Genomic DNA, 15,318 nt, shown 5'->3' with positions numbered 1-15,318 from the left:
GTCTCTCTCCACACACTCACAGAGGAAAGACCACATGAGGACACAGCAAGCAGGCTGCCCAAGAGCCAAGAAGAGGGCCTTCATCAGAAATTTGCCAGCACCTTGATCATGGGCTACCAGACTCCAGAACTGCAAGGAAATACAGTGTCTGTCATGTAAACCCTGTTGACAGGAACTTGTTACACAGCCCAAACAGACAAGTACACCTTTTCAACTACGCTTACATGTATAGTTCAGCGACATTAAGTACTTTTGTGTTATTATGCAAAACTGATTTTCTAATGTTGTTCAATTAAGAATGAGACAACGGTAAAAAATTTTTTTTGCAGATGAAATCATAAAAGTCTAGAACTCTGCATTCAGATTACTTTTCAAATACCTTTAAACTCTCATTCGTTTGTAAGGACCCAGACTGGGAAACAAAACCTTGTGACTATAACAAAAACCAGTGGAAAATTTCGACCAGTGAAACCATCACACCCAGGAGTCAACAAATGAGTGTTCTTGATATGGTTAAGTGAGAATGGTTCGGTAGGTGGGTTTTATTTTTTAGAATTTCCTTCTTTGACTCTTTTGGTTGACCAGTGATTCCTGGTATTGGTAAGTTAGATAAGGGAGTTTGTACAGATTCCATTCCACGTGGCTGCACTTTCAAGGATGAATTGGTTTCCACCAGGCGAAAAGGGAGAGGGTCAGAGCCCAGATGGATGAAGTCACAGGAACATAACTGTACCCGACATACCAGGGAACTGGGGAGGTGTCAAGTGTGACTGGGACACTGGTTCACAAGGGCATCCCAGGAGGAAAAGTCAGGAAAGTGTATTGGTCCCAGATCACGTAAGGCTTTGACAATCACGCTAAGATATTTGGACCTGACCCTGTGTGTGTGGGCCCTGAAGGTTTTCTTTGGGGTTGTGTCTGGGTACAACTTATGGTCTAATACACCACAGAGATTGAAGGAAGGGGTGACTAGAATCAGGTGTTTCCTGCAAGAGTCCCTATAAGAGATAACAAGGGTCTGAAATAAACAGTAGCAGCAAAATGGAAATGTGGGCGCAGACACATTTGTAGGGGGAGGTGTTTTTCAAATAAAATTGACTTTGTGGAGAGAAAGAAGAAATTTTTCAAGACTGATGAAAACATTTCTAGCTTGTTTCAAATAATGGTTAAGATTAGAAATTTCCTCCCGGCAGGAAATTGCCCTGGAGCTTTCTCCTAGGCAAATATCTTTTTGACATGGATAAATTAATTTTAACTGATTGCTGCATATTCCTATTGCCACCAGGAGCAGAAAGTGAGAAGGGGAATTAAACACCCCTCTGGTTCACAGTGACCTAAACCATCGAACAGGATAACAGCCAAAAAATGGAACTCTCCTAGAATCAGCTGCAGAGCCAGATAAGAGTGGAAACCCCTGGGTATGGTGCCTATAGCAGGATTTATTGAGCACATAGAATATGTACCAAAAGAAAATGCCTCCCAGGGCTTCCCTGCTGGCTCAGTGGTCAAGAATCTACCTGCCAGTGCAAGAGACAAGAGTTCGACCCCTTATCTGGGAAGACCCCACATGCTTGGAGCAACTGAGCCTGTGAGCCACAACGACTGAGTCTGTGCTCTAGAGCCTGGGAGCCACAGCTACTGAAGCCTGTGTGCCCTAGAGCTGGGGCCACAGGGAGAAGCCACGGCAGTGAGAAGCCCCCACCCTGCGACTAGAGAGTAGCCCCCCGGCCGCAAGCAGAGAAAAGCGCGTGCAGCAGTAAAGAGCCAGCGCGGCTAAAAGTAAAACAAAGAAACGTGTTTTCTAAACAGACGTCTTCTGGACAAAAAACTCTTCCTTTGTAACGTAACAGGATGGCTAAGTTGAAATCAGTTGAACAGCATTAATCGTGCTCTCCAAGGTAAATCTCATCCCTTTCCATTTCTTTCTCATACAGGAGTCCTTTGAGACACTTTTAGGAGAGTCTGTGGCTCAGCTGGTAAAGAATTCACCTGCCATGCGGGAGGCTTGGGTTCGATCCCTGGGTTGGGAAGATCCCCTGGAGGAGGGAAAGGCTACCCACTCCAGTATTCTGGCCTGGAAAATTCCATGGACTGTATAGTCCATGGGGTCGCAAAAACTCAGACACGACTGAGCGACTTTCACGAGGAAAGTCTGAGCCATAAGATCTCCTCTGTGACTCGGAGTACTGAGCCATCTTAACTCGACCATGCGTATCGACAGCGGTGACAAACACTGTGACTACATCTTTTGTGTCCATATTTTATCACTGGGGCTTCCCAGGTAGCTCAAGGGGGAAAGAATCCACCTCCCAGAGCAGGAGAGGCAGGAGAGATGGGTTCAATCCCTGGGTCAGGAAGATCCCCTAGAGTAGGAAACGGCAACCTGCTCCAGAATCCTTGCAGGAAAAGTTCCACGGACAGAGGAGCCTGGCAGGCTACAGTTCATGGGGCCAGAATGAATAGGACACAACTGAGAGGCTGAGCAAAAATCACTGAGCGCCAATGGATACATAAATGTGAGTTAACACTGTGACTGTGTTGATCTTGCCTGGGAGGTGCTTAGAATCTAAGAGAAATAGGCTGATATAGAAAGGACTATAACACAAATTAAAAAATCAAAAGTAGCATACAGAGGGAAGAGGGCAAGTGTTCCTGTAGCTCAGAAAAGCCACCTTTTATCCTCTCAGTGTTACGAAAATATTATCTGCCCTCCCTGGACCCCACAAGTCCTCCTCTTTTATTTCTAACTCTTCTGGTTCCACTCTTGGGCCACTCCTCATGGTGTTTCCTAAAATGCGCACTGTGTTTTGTATAAAGGTCTTCCACTCTCTCTCATCCCACTGTCCAGTCTGAGATGAGCGGTGTCTGAAGGCCCGGGAGGGCTGTGTGCATGAGGGCTGGCTTATTCCATTCGGGGAGGTCAAACCTCGTTCAAGTCACACTCCAGACTGGGCTTTATTGGACCCAGTCCATACTCTCTTGAGTGCTAGCTTCTTGAAGGTGGCTGGGAACAGGACACGCTACGGGAAAATCCAGGAATGTTTAGATGTGGTAAAAATACCAGTGTTTCTCTGGTATGCACACCAGACTCTGGCCCTCAAATAGGATGTTGATCTGTTTACCCTGAAGGCAATTAAGCCTGAGTTCCTCAGGAACATCTATTTTACATTCCTTACATCCTTCCGGAAAGCTTCCATTACAAGTGTCTTTGTTAACTTTTCATGATAGCATCTCAGGCAGCCAGCAGTGAAACGAACTGAAGGAAGAGCAGTTAGATTAAATTCTAGGTCAAGAAAATCTTCTAAAATGGGGCCTAGAGATTCAATGAACTAGGTTAGCTTAGATGCAATCTTTGCCTACAACCAAGCTCTTATGATCTCTTCTAATCCTAGAATCCTGTAATCCTAAACTCAATGGAAAAAATATAAAGATCAATGGAAAGGCTGCTGCTGCTGCTGCTGAATCGCTTCAGTTATGTCTGACTCTGTGCGACCCCATAGACAGCAGCCCACCGGGCTCCCCCATCCCTGGGATTCTCCAGGCAAGAACACTGGAGTGGGTTGCCATTTCCTTCTCCAATGCATGAAAGTGAAAAGTGAAAGTGATGTCGCTCAGTCATGTCTGACTCTTAGCGACCCCATGGACTGTGGCCCACCAGGCTCCTCCATCCATGGGGTTTGACAGGCAAGAGTACTGGAGTGGGGTGCCATTGCCTTCTCCAATGGAAAGGCTACCTTCTATTAAATAATATATGCCAAGCTTTTCACAGTTTTTGTAGGTTCTTTTTATTTTTATTTTTGGTGGCATAAAGGATTTCAGGTTCTGAGCATACATTCAGTTTTACAGTTTGATGTCTTCACTTAACATATTGCAAATTTTCTTCATGTTATTCAATATTTTTTTGTGTTTTTTGGGGGTGTGTGTGCCATGAGGCATGTGGGATCTTAGTTTCCCAATCAGGGATCAAACCCATGTCCCCTGCAGTGGAAGCATGGAGATTTAACCACCGGACCACCAGGAAAGTACCCAGTCTTTTATTTAATCCCCAGAGCACCCCTAAGATTAAGTCTGAATAACTGCCTTCTTGGAGATAGAGAATCTAAGACTCAGAAAAGTCAAGTGACTGGGAAAGTCACAAAGCTAGAAAGTATCAGATCAGAAATGAAAACCCAAATTCATATGATGCCAAAATCTTTGCCCTTCTTTTACAGACAAGTTCAGTTGTTGGTGTGGGGCCAACAAATCAAACTGATAAAAATCTAGGCGCATAATTGAACTGATATTCCAAAAAGAACTTTGCATGACAAAGGAAAAGGGATCTCTATAACCTGGGAATGTCTAGTCTATAAAAAAACACAGAGCAGCCAAACAATGAGAAGGAGCTGGTTAAATGGTCTTATCCAGCCCCTTCCTGGTCCCACCCTAGGCTTCTGGGATCCTCTCAGCTTTTTCTCACTAGCTTGTTCTTAAGCAACTGCTGTAAAGAGGTAATACAGTTCCAGTTCTCAGCTGTATGGAGCACTGGATATCTTCACAATTCTCCTACTGAAGATGAGCAGAAGTGTAGACAAAGATCTCTTTAAAAGCATTGATAAGATGGCCAAAAAGCAAAGGACAATTTAGAGGCCAAATAATCAGAAACTCAAGGAGGCAAATCTGTTCTCACCTTGATATTATTTTTCCCCTTTTCTAAAGTTGCCAAATGTGTTCATTAGTGTGTATATATACATGTTCTGAGGTGGGGAACCTCATCACTCAGCATATGGGATCTTAGCTTCCCTACCAGGGATCAAATCATGGTCTCTGCAGTGGAAGCATGAGTCTTAACCACTGGACCACCAAAGAAGTTCCATGCCATTTTGTGTACCAACTGAATTCTAGGTTAGATGCTCAAGGTTCCCATGGTACAGGGGGTGGGGAGAAAGCCTAAGGTGACAAGGAGTCTATAGAAAACAGCCCAACCACATTCACTTAAGGTGGAAAAGAAATAAGCTCAGACCTAGGTGACTATAAGGAAAGGTACCTATCTCAAACCTGGCGCTAAGTTGAAAGCAGGAAATATTCCTCTGAGAGTTTATAGCTGTAAACCAGCCTCCATGTGAGTTTTCAAGTCAAGGAGTTAGTAGTTAAATTCACTGGAACTGGTCAGTCAATTTCTCTTTCTCCCTGAAAAACCAGACACATGTGAAATCTCAACAGAGAGATAATGGGTGACCTTAAACCACTGTTTTACTTTCCACCATGTCAACAAGCTTCCTTAATAGCCAGAAGCACCCTCTGAGTCTCCTAGCAGTGAAAAAGAATCCTGTATTAGTCAGGGTTTCCCAGAACTAGGAAATGTGTTATATATCCATGTTACCTACGCATGTTATATGAAAACATGTATAAATGTTTGGGAGATTTGTTACAAGAAACTGGCTAACCTCATTAGGAAGGCTGAAAAGTCCAAAGATGTGTGCCAATGAGTCAGCAGCTGGTGGCATAGGAGGGATTTGGGTGCAGTTTTTATCCAAAGACCAGTAAACTTGTGATCAAGAAAGAGGGGATGCTTCTCTTCAAGTCTGAAAGCAAGAAAAAGCCCACATCCCAGTCTGAAAGTGATCAGGCAAGAGGAATTCTCCCGAACCCTGTGGAGGGTCAGCTTTTCTTTCTATTCAGGCCTTCAACTGATTGAACAAGGCCCACCACATTATGGAGGGCAATCTGCTTTTTTCAACCTATTTATTTAAATGTTAATCACATCCAAAAACACCCTCACAGAAATACACAAGATACTATTAGACCAAATATCTGGGCACCATGTGACCCATCCAGGCTGACACTTGAAATTAACCATCACAGATGCCACATGCAGTCTTACCTCAATCCTATGCCCACAGACATCTTCACCAGGGAACTCCTCTTGGGATTAGAGAAATGCTGCTGTGATGGACAGCAGCTGGAGCTCTGAGAGCCTGGTACCCCAATGCCCATCATGACCAGGACCAAAGCACATCTCCATCTGACAGAGCGGTCCATTCTAGCCAGTTCCTGCCCAGAAGAACCACACATCACACCCCCACCCCCACCCCGCCGCTATTCCTCGCAGCATGGCCAGGTTAGAGCTGTGCTCCTAAGACTAGAGTGGGCACAGCAATCGTGTGGAGCTCTTGTTAACATTCAGACTCTGGTTCAGTTGGTCTGGGGTGGGTTCGGAAGCTCAGCATTTCTTACAAAGTCCTGAGAGCAGCTGATGCTGCTCCACAGACCACACTCTGAGCAGCAGGTTCTAGAACAGACATAGCTTCTTCACAGCATCACCAGGGACAGAAAAGGGCCAGCTTTTCTCTTACTTTACTTATGACCAGGGCTCGACCTCTGTCATATACCCTCTTCCTAACTCCAGCTCCTTGGCTTAGCCTTTATAACAAATAAGATGTAGTCTGAGACGTTGGCTTATCTATAAGGGCCCACACCAAGGCAGCCTGTAGAAGACAGTACGCTCCATTACACCTCATCAGCGTTCAGGAGATACTGTCTGCTTTTCGGCCATGGTTCTCTGATGCACAGCTCTAAACAGCTTGGATTTGTTCTGCTGTTGTTTCTGTGGCATTTTTGAGGTGTAATTGCCATGCCCCTCCCTCCAATACTATAAACCCTCAAAGGCAAGGACAACAGTAACACCACCACGTTTATTTAATAATAAACATACTTCAGAACAGCTTTGTAGTATGTATGAGTGCACACTGTCCTGTCTGCACCCGACACTTACCCTCAAAAGCAAACTTCACCTGCTCTGAAAATTCTTCTTCGGGCCCACAAGGAGAGCATTTATCACAGCTTGAAGTTCTGCTTAGTTATTTATGTACTTGGCCACACCACGTGGCAGGCAGGATCTTAATTCAACCAGGATGGTTCAACCAAGGATGAAACCCTGCTCCCTGCAGTGGAAACTCAGAGGCATAACCACTGGGCTGACATGGAAGTCCCTCTTATGCTTATTTATAGATCATATTTCCCACTGTAAACTCTTCGAAGATAGAAACTCTCTCACATACCTACAGGTTTTTCGCCACTCAGAACACCACCTGGAATGAATGAGTGAACTGACTCCATGTTTATAATGTACCACCACCCTGGCAAGTAGGTCACTTTTTCTTATCTCCATTTTGCTGATGAGGAAAATAAGGGGGAGAAAATAAGTGACCTGCCCAAGGTCACACGGGTAGGTGTCAAAATTCTGACAGAGTGGGAACTCTGCCACGTGACCACCCTCCCAGTGGCTTATGTCTTGACGAGATCTCCCAAGAGGTTTTGCTGAATTTGCCCCTCAAAGGAAGGAGAGTGAGGTGCCCTGCTCGGCAGGTCATGACTTCATCACACACACAGATGTTGTGATTTACTTGCGCTCCCAGAGCTGGCCACCAGCAGGTAGTGAACTGAATCCGAGTTCCCATGTGTCCTATGTGTCACTGGCACTGACTTCACATGTCCATCCCTAATAGGGACCAGCCTCTGCTCAGGGTCCAGTCCTGGGTGCAATTATACTGCTTAACCCCCAGGAGATGACCCAGGGTAACTGTCAATTTTTAGACTTGAACTTTCCGAGAGCAACTCTTTCAATTGGTTTGAGTTTAGCATTTTAAAATGTGTACTATGTAATATTTTTTCCCCTCCTTTGGCATTTAAATTTTTCCATGTGTCTAAGTGAAATCCAATATGTGAATAAACACAAATTAACTCATCAAAATGAAAGCAGTAAGAGAAGCCAGTTATTTCCAAGACTTCTTGCCAAAGCCTCCCCTGACTGTCTTCTGAAAGGCAGAGCCAGCTGTCTGCTGTTATTAGGTGACATTTGACAAACCCAGCATCCATTTTTAATAATTTTTGCACATAAAACCCCCGAAGAGAAGTGGGGGGATGCAGCCATGTCTGAAAAATAAGAGACACATAATGCACTTTAATTAGTAGGAATAGAAGTTGGTCCCATGAGATGCTTTATATTCTTCCTTAATGCTTCAGTTTTTCCAAGACATGTATTGGTTTTACAATTTTTAAAAAACTCAGTAAACGAGTTCTAAAAACAAAATTTACCGTTTATATGCCAGGTGACCTGAATCAACTCAGTCATTCAAAATTATCAGACTGTTTACACATCCCATAACTAAAGGTAAATAAGAACTACAGGTCTCATCATCCATTACCATGCTCCAAGGAGATGTGTGATTCAGACAGCAAAGGCCAGACCAAATTCTGCCACGCACAAAAATATTTATTAGCAAGTGAGCTCCAAATCAGCCATTCCTGTAAGCTCTATGGAGGATCGGGGCTTGGACCTTTCCGTGAAATGTTAACTCAAAACAGATGCAACAACATTCTAACAGTAGTGTTCAGCTACCACACTAGTGGGATCCATGTGCTAGAATCCTCTGTTAATGACAGACATAGGACAAATTAATGTGTCTGGCTTAGGCAACACGCCAAAGATTGCAATTTGCTAGCATTACCGGATTTCTACATCCCATTCATGTTTTCTTCTTTAAAAAAATATTTATTTGGCTGCACTGGGTCTTGCTTGTGGCACGCAGGATGTTTAGTTGCAGCAGGCAAGCTCTAATTTGCAGCATGTGGGATCTAGTTCCCTGACCAGGGATTGAACCCAGGCCCCCTGCACTGGGAGTGCAAAGTCTTGGCCACTGGATCACCAAGAAAGCCCCGGCAAGGGTGCTGTTAAATAGTTCTTGCCAACTCACACATCTCGGACACCACTTAATTCTCCATTGAAAAATAGCTTCATAAATTTATTAGGGAATAATAATTCCCTATTTATTATTAGGGAACTCTCTAGGACTGATCAGAGATTGTTGTTCAGTCGCTCAGTCATGTCCAACTCTTTGTAACCCCATGGGCTGCAGCACGCCAGGACTGGAGAAGGGAATGGCAAACCACTTCAGTATTATTGCCTTGAGAAACCCATGAACAGTATGAAAAGGCAAAAAGATCAGAGATTAATATCACTAAAGTCTGACTGTACTAACATAATAACATCCATTCCCAAAGAGTATGAACAGTTCAGTTCAGTTGCTCAGTCGTGTCCGACCCTTAGCGACCCCATGAATCAAAGCACGCCAGGCCTCCCTGTCCATCACCAACTCCTGGAGTTCACTCAGACTCACGTCCATCGAGCCGGTGACGCCATCCAGCCATCTCATCCTCTGTCGTCCCCTTCTCCTCCTGCCCCCAAACCCTCCCAGCATCAGAGTCTTTTCCAGTGAGTCAATTCTTCACATGAGGTGGCCAAAGTACTGGAGTTTCAGCTTCAGCATCATTCCTTCCAAAGAAATCCCAGGGTTGATCTCTTTCAGAATGGACTGGTTGGATCTTCTTGCAGTCCAAGGAACTCTCAAGAGTCTTCTCCAACACCACAGTTCAAAAGCATCAGTTCTTCGGCGCTCAGCCTTCTTTACAGTTCAACTCTCGCATCCATACATGACTGCTGGAAAAACGACAGCATTGACTAGACGGACCTTTGTTGGCAAAGTAATGTCTCTGCTTTTCAATATGCTATCTAGGTTGGTCATAACTTTCCTTCCAAGGAGTAAGTGTCTTTTAATTTCATGGCCCCCAAGCCCGAGCCCAGGGCCGGCGGCCGGGAGGAGCAACCCGAGGAATGGTGGCTGTGCAGGCACAGGAGGGCCTAGAGGAGCTATCCCACGTTGAAGGTCAGGAACGGTGGCGGTAAGGAGATACCCCTCATCCAAGGTAAGGAGCAGCGGCTGTGCTTTGCTGGAGCAGCCGTGAAGAGATACCCCCACGTCCAAGGTAAGAGAAACCCAAGTAAGATGGTAGGTGTTGAAAGAGGGCATCAGAGGGCAGACACACTGAAACCATACTCACAGAAAACTAGTCAGTCTAATCACACTAGGACGACAGCCTTGTCTAACTCAATGAAACCAAGCCATGCCCGTGGGGCAACCCAAGATGGGCGAGTCATGGTGGAGAGGTCTGACAGAACGTGGTCCACTGGAGAAGGGAATGGCAAGCCACTTCAGTATTCTTGCCTTGAGAACCCCATGAACAGTAGGAAAAGGCAATATGATAGGACACCAAAAAAGGAACTCCCCAGGTCATTAGGTGCCCAATATGCTACTGGAGATCAGTGGAGAAATAACTCCAGAATGAATGAAGGGATGGAACCAAAGCAAAAACAATACCCAGTTGTGGATGTGACTGGTGATAGAAGCAAGATCCGATGCTGTAAAGAGCAATATTGCATAGGAACCTGGAATGTCAGGTCCATGAATCAAGGCAAATTGGAAGTGGTCAAACAAGAGATGGAAAGGGTGAACGTTGACATTCTAGGAATCAGCAAACTAAAATGGACTGGAATGGGTGAATTTAACTCAGACGACCATTATATCTACTACTGTGGGCAAGAATCCCTTAGAAGAAATGGAGTAGCCATCATGGTCAACAAAAGAGTCCGAAATGCAGTACTTGGATGCAATCTCAAAAATGACAGAATGATCTCTGTTCATCTCCAAGGCAAACCATTCATTATCACAGTTATCCAAGTCTATGCCCCAGCCAGTAATGCTGAAGAAGCTGAAGTTGAATGGTTTTATGATAGACCTACAAGACCTTTTAGAACTAACACCCAAAAAAGATGTCCTTTTCATTATAGGGGACTGGAATGCAAAAGTAGGAAGTCAAGAAACACCTGGAGTAACAGGCAAATTTGGCCTTGGAATGCGGAATGAAGCAGGGCAAAGGCTAATAGAGTTTTGCCAAGAAAATGCACTGGTCATAGCAAACACCCTCTTCCAACAACACAAGAGAAGACTCTACACATGGACATCACCAGATGGTCAACACCAAAATCAGATTGATTATATTCTTTGAAGCCAAAGATGGAGAAGCTCTGTACAGTCAACAAAAACAAGACCAGGAGCTGACTGTGGCTCAGATCATGAACTCCTTATTACCAAATTCAGACTTAAATTGAAGAAAGTAGGGAAAACCGCTAGACCATTCAGGTATGACCTAAATCAAATCCCTTATGATTATACAGTGGAAGTGAGAAATAGATTTAAGGGCCTAGATCTGATAGATAGAGTGCCTGATGAACTATGGAATGAGGTTCGTGACATTGTACAGGAGACAGGGATCAAGACCATTCCCATGGAAAAGAAATGTGAAAAAGAAAAATGGCTGTCTGGGGAGGCCTTACAAATAGCTGTGAAGAGAAGAGAGGTGAAAAGCAAAGGAGAAAAGGAAAGATATAGGCATCTAAATGCAGAGTTCCAAAGAATAGCAAGAAGAGATAAGAAAGCCTTCTTCAGTGATCAATGCAAAGAAATAGAGGAAAGCAACAGAATGGGAAAGACTAGAGATCTCTTCAAGAAAATTAGAGATACCAAGGGAACATTTCATGCAAAGATAGGCTCAATAAAGGACAGAAATGGTATGGACCTAACAGAAGCAGAAGATATTAAGAAGAGGTGGCAAGAATACACGGAAGAACTGTACAGAAAAGATCTTCATGACCCAGATAGTCATGATGATGTGATCACTAATCTAGAACTAGACATCTTGGAATGAGAAGTCAAGTGGGCCTTAGAAAGCATCACTACGAACAAAGCTAGTGGAGGTGATGGAATTCCACTTGAGCTGTTTCAAATCCTGAAAGATGATGCTGTGAAAGTGCTGCACTCAATATGCCAGCAAATTTGGAAAACTCAGCAGTGGCCACAGGACTGGAAAAGGTCAGTTTTCACTCCAATTTCAAAGAAAGGCAATGCCAAAGAATGTTCAAACTACCGCACAATTGCACTCATCTCACATGCTAGTAAAGTAATGCTCAAAATTCTCCAAGCCAGGCTTCAGCAATACGTGAACCGTGAACTCCCTGATGTTCAAGCTGGTTTTAGAACAGGCAGAGGAACCAGAGATCAAATTGCCAACATTCTCTGCATCATCGAAAAAGCAAGAGAGTTCCAGAAAAACATCTATTTCTGCTTTATTGACTATGCCAAAGTCTTTGACTGTGGATCACAATAAACTGTGGAAAATTCTGAAAGAGATGGGAATACAGAGCACCTGACCTGCCTCTTGAGAAATCTGTATGCAGGTCAGGAAGCAACAGTTAGACTGGATATGGAACAACAGACTGGTTCCAAATAGGAAAAGGAGTACGTCAAGGCTGTAGATTGTCACCCTGCTTATTTAACTTCTATGCAGAGTACATCATGAGAAACGCTGGACTGGAAGAAACACAAGGTGGAATCAAGATTGCTGGGAGAAATATCAATAACCTCAGATATGCAGATGACACCACCGTTATGGCAGAAAGTGAAGAGGAGCTAAAAAGCCTTTTGATGAAAGTGAAAGAGGAGAGCGAAAAAGTTGGCCTAAAGCTCAACATTCAGAAAACAAAGATCATGGCATCCAGTCCCATCACTTCATGGGAAATAGATGGAGAAACAGTGGGAACAGTATCAGGCTTTATTTTTTTGGGCTCCAGAATCACTGCAGATGGTGACTGCAGCCATGAAATTCAAAGACGCTTACTCCTGGGAAGAAAGGTTATGACCAACCTAGATGGCATATTCAAAAGCAGAGACATTACTTTGCCGACTAAGGTCCATCTAGTCAAGGCTATGGTTTTTCCTGTGGTAATGTATGGATGTGAGAGTTGGACTGTGAAGAAGGCTGAGTGCCGAAGAATTGATGCTTTTGAACTGTGGTGCTGGAGAAGACTCTTGAGAGTTCCTTGGACTGCAAGGAGATCCAACCAGTCCATTCTGAAGGAGATCAACCCTGGGATTTCTTTGGAAGGAATGATGCTGAAGCTGAAACTCCAGTACTTTGGCCACCTCATGAGAAGAGTTGACTCACTGGAAAAGACTCTGATGCTGGGAGGGATTGGGGGCAGGAGGAGAAGGGGACGACAGAGGATGAGATGGCTGGATGGCATCACTGACTCAATGGACGTGAGTCTGAGTGAACTCCGGGAGATGGTGATGAACAGGGAGGCCTGGCGTGCTGCGATTCATGGGGTTGCAAGGAGTCGGACACGACTGAGCGACTGAACTGAACTGAACTGAACTGAATTTCATTGCTGCAATCACCATCTGCAGTGATTTTGGAGCCCCAAAAAATAAAGTCTGACACTATTTCCACTGTTTCCCCACCTATTTCCCATGAAGTGATGGCACCAGATGCCATGGTCTTCGTTTTCTAAATGTTGAGCTTTAAGCCAACTTTTTCAGTCTCCTCTTTCACTTTCATCAAGAGGCTTTTTAGTTCCTCTTCACTTTCTGCCATAAGGGTGGTGTCATCTGCATATCTGAGGTTATTGATATTTCTCCCCACAATCTTGATTCCAGCTTGTGCTTCTTCCAGCCCAGCATTTCTCATGATGTACTCTGCATATAAATTAAATAAGCAGGGTGACAAATTACAGCCTTGACGTATTCCTTTTCCTATTTGGAACCAGTCTATTGTCCCATGTCCATTTCTAACTGTTGCTTCCTGACCTGCATATAGGTTTCTCAAGAGGCAGGTCAGGTGCTCTGGTATTCCCATCTCTTTCAGAATTTTCCATAGTTTATTGTGATCCATACAGTCAAAGGCTTTAGCATAGTCAATAAAGCAGAAACAGAGTATTTCAAATGTTAACTCACAACCCCAGAGGATTAGGAACACATACACAATTTTCATACTGAAATATTTTAAAGTAAATTGGAAAATATTAAAAAGTAAATTTTATGTACATGAAAAAGCTAGATAAAACAAAAGAATACAGCAGTGACAAGTGAACTTTATGAAGACATATAAAAGGATGATGAAAACTCATTCCATTAAAATGAGCATTTCTAACCTTAGTCTGGTTCTTAATTACACAAAAATGTCACAGCTTAGTTTCTTCATTTTGGATCCAAACAAAGCCCCAGGTCAGTGACAAGACTTGCCCAAGGTTGTCCTGAGAATTAATGGCAAAGCCAAAACTGGCACTAATCTTTAACCTTTCCATGGTTGCTAAGGAGCTTCTGGGGGGGAAAAAATCATTTCAAATACAAAAATGATCATCACTTTTTGCAGAAAATGTGTATGAGAAAATAAAATATGAAGATATAATAAAAGGTTATCCACAGTTCCTGCACTCAGACAGAATCCTTATAGGTGCATCTTCTAGATGTTAACACAGCATTAATCCGCCCCTTGTTATTTTAATTTACAGAGTTACACGATGCTTCATATGTAGTTTTGCGGGCAACTTTAATTTGGTTTTCTATAGGAAACGATCCATCATGCTATGTAATAGCCTGCAGAAACATGTCTCTAAAGGTTGCATGACAGGTCGTCATATTTTCACTCATTTATTCGTTCTTCTATTTTTGGACATAAAGGTTATCTCAAGAGGTTTGTTATGATCACTCTAAGCTGAACTTCTGCCCCGAGAATGTAACACTATGAAGGCAGGAGGTTTGTTTGTCTTATTGATTATAGTACTCTCAGGCTCCAGGGAGAGCGTCCAGTACACAGTAGCCGCTCTGGATCAGCACGCAGAAGGATGGATAAGTGGATGGATGGATGGCCGGACATGGATGAATGGGTGTCAGGGGATGGGTTGACATGGATGGATACTTGTTTGCGTCTCTGTTAACTTCCTAAAACTCTTTTTAGCTTGAGCACTAATGTTGATATTCCAGTTAAAGTTGCCACATAAAATACAGGGCATCAATTTATCTGAAATGACTCATTCCATATTATGTAAAAAGGTATTCATTTTTTATCTGACGTTTATCCAAAATTACTTAGCTGAAATTCAAATTTAGCTTGAGTAGACCATATTTAAATTTGCTAAATCTGACAAACATAAGTCTTGATGTCCCTTCACAAAGCAGGCTGCCTAGAATAACTCATTGGTCCCTGAGAAAAACCTCAATCCTCTTAAAGGATCTGAAACCACTGGTCTATGGCAACAGTGAGTGAGGTAAACAGCCACTATCTCTTGAGCCCTTGATCTTCCTAATTAGTCGAGACAAAAAAAAAAAAACCAATAGGAGAGAGGGTGCCCAATCAGGACAACGCCCACAGCCAGAATGTGATCTTTCCAAACACAAATCGCACATAGGCAGACATGGAATAAAAATTAAGATCTCCATCCTCTCAAGCCAACTTGTTGTCCCGCTGAAACTTCCAAACTCACAGGCTCGTGGGGATCACCACTGCTCAGTGGCACCGTTTTATGCTGGGTTTCCTCCTGACTTATCCCCTGCACTGCATCCTCCTCCTTCCTCAAGCCTAACCCTCTTTACCCTCAATCTAAATGAC

The sequence above is a fragment of the Capricornis sumatraensis genome, chromosome 15 (genome assembly GCF_032405125.1).
Source record: "Capricornis sumatraensis isolate serow.1 chromosome 15, serow.2, whole genome shotgun sequence".
Lineage (NCBI taxonomy): Eukaryota > Metazoa > Chordata > Mammalia > Artiodactyla > Bovidae > Capricornis > Capricornis sumatraensis.
This window is presented reverse-complemented; position numbering follows the sequence as displayed.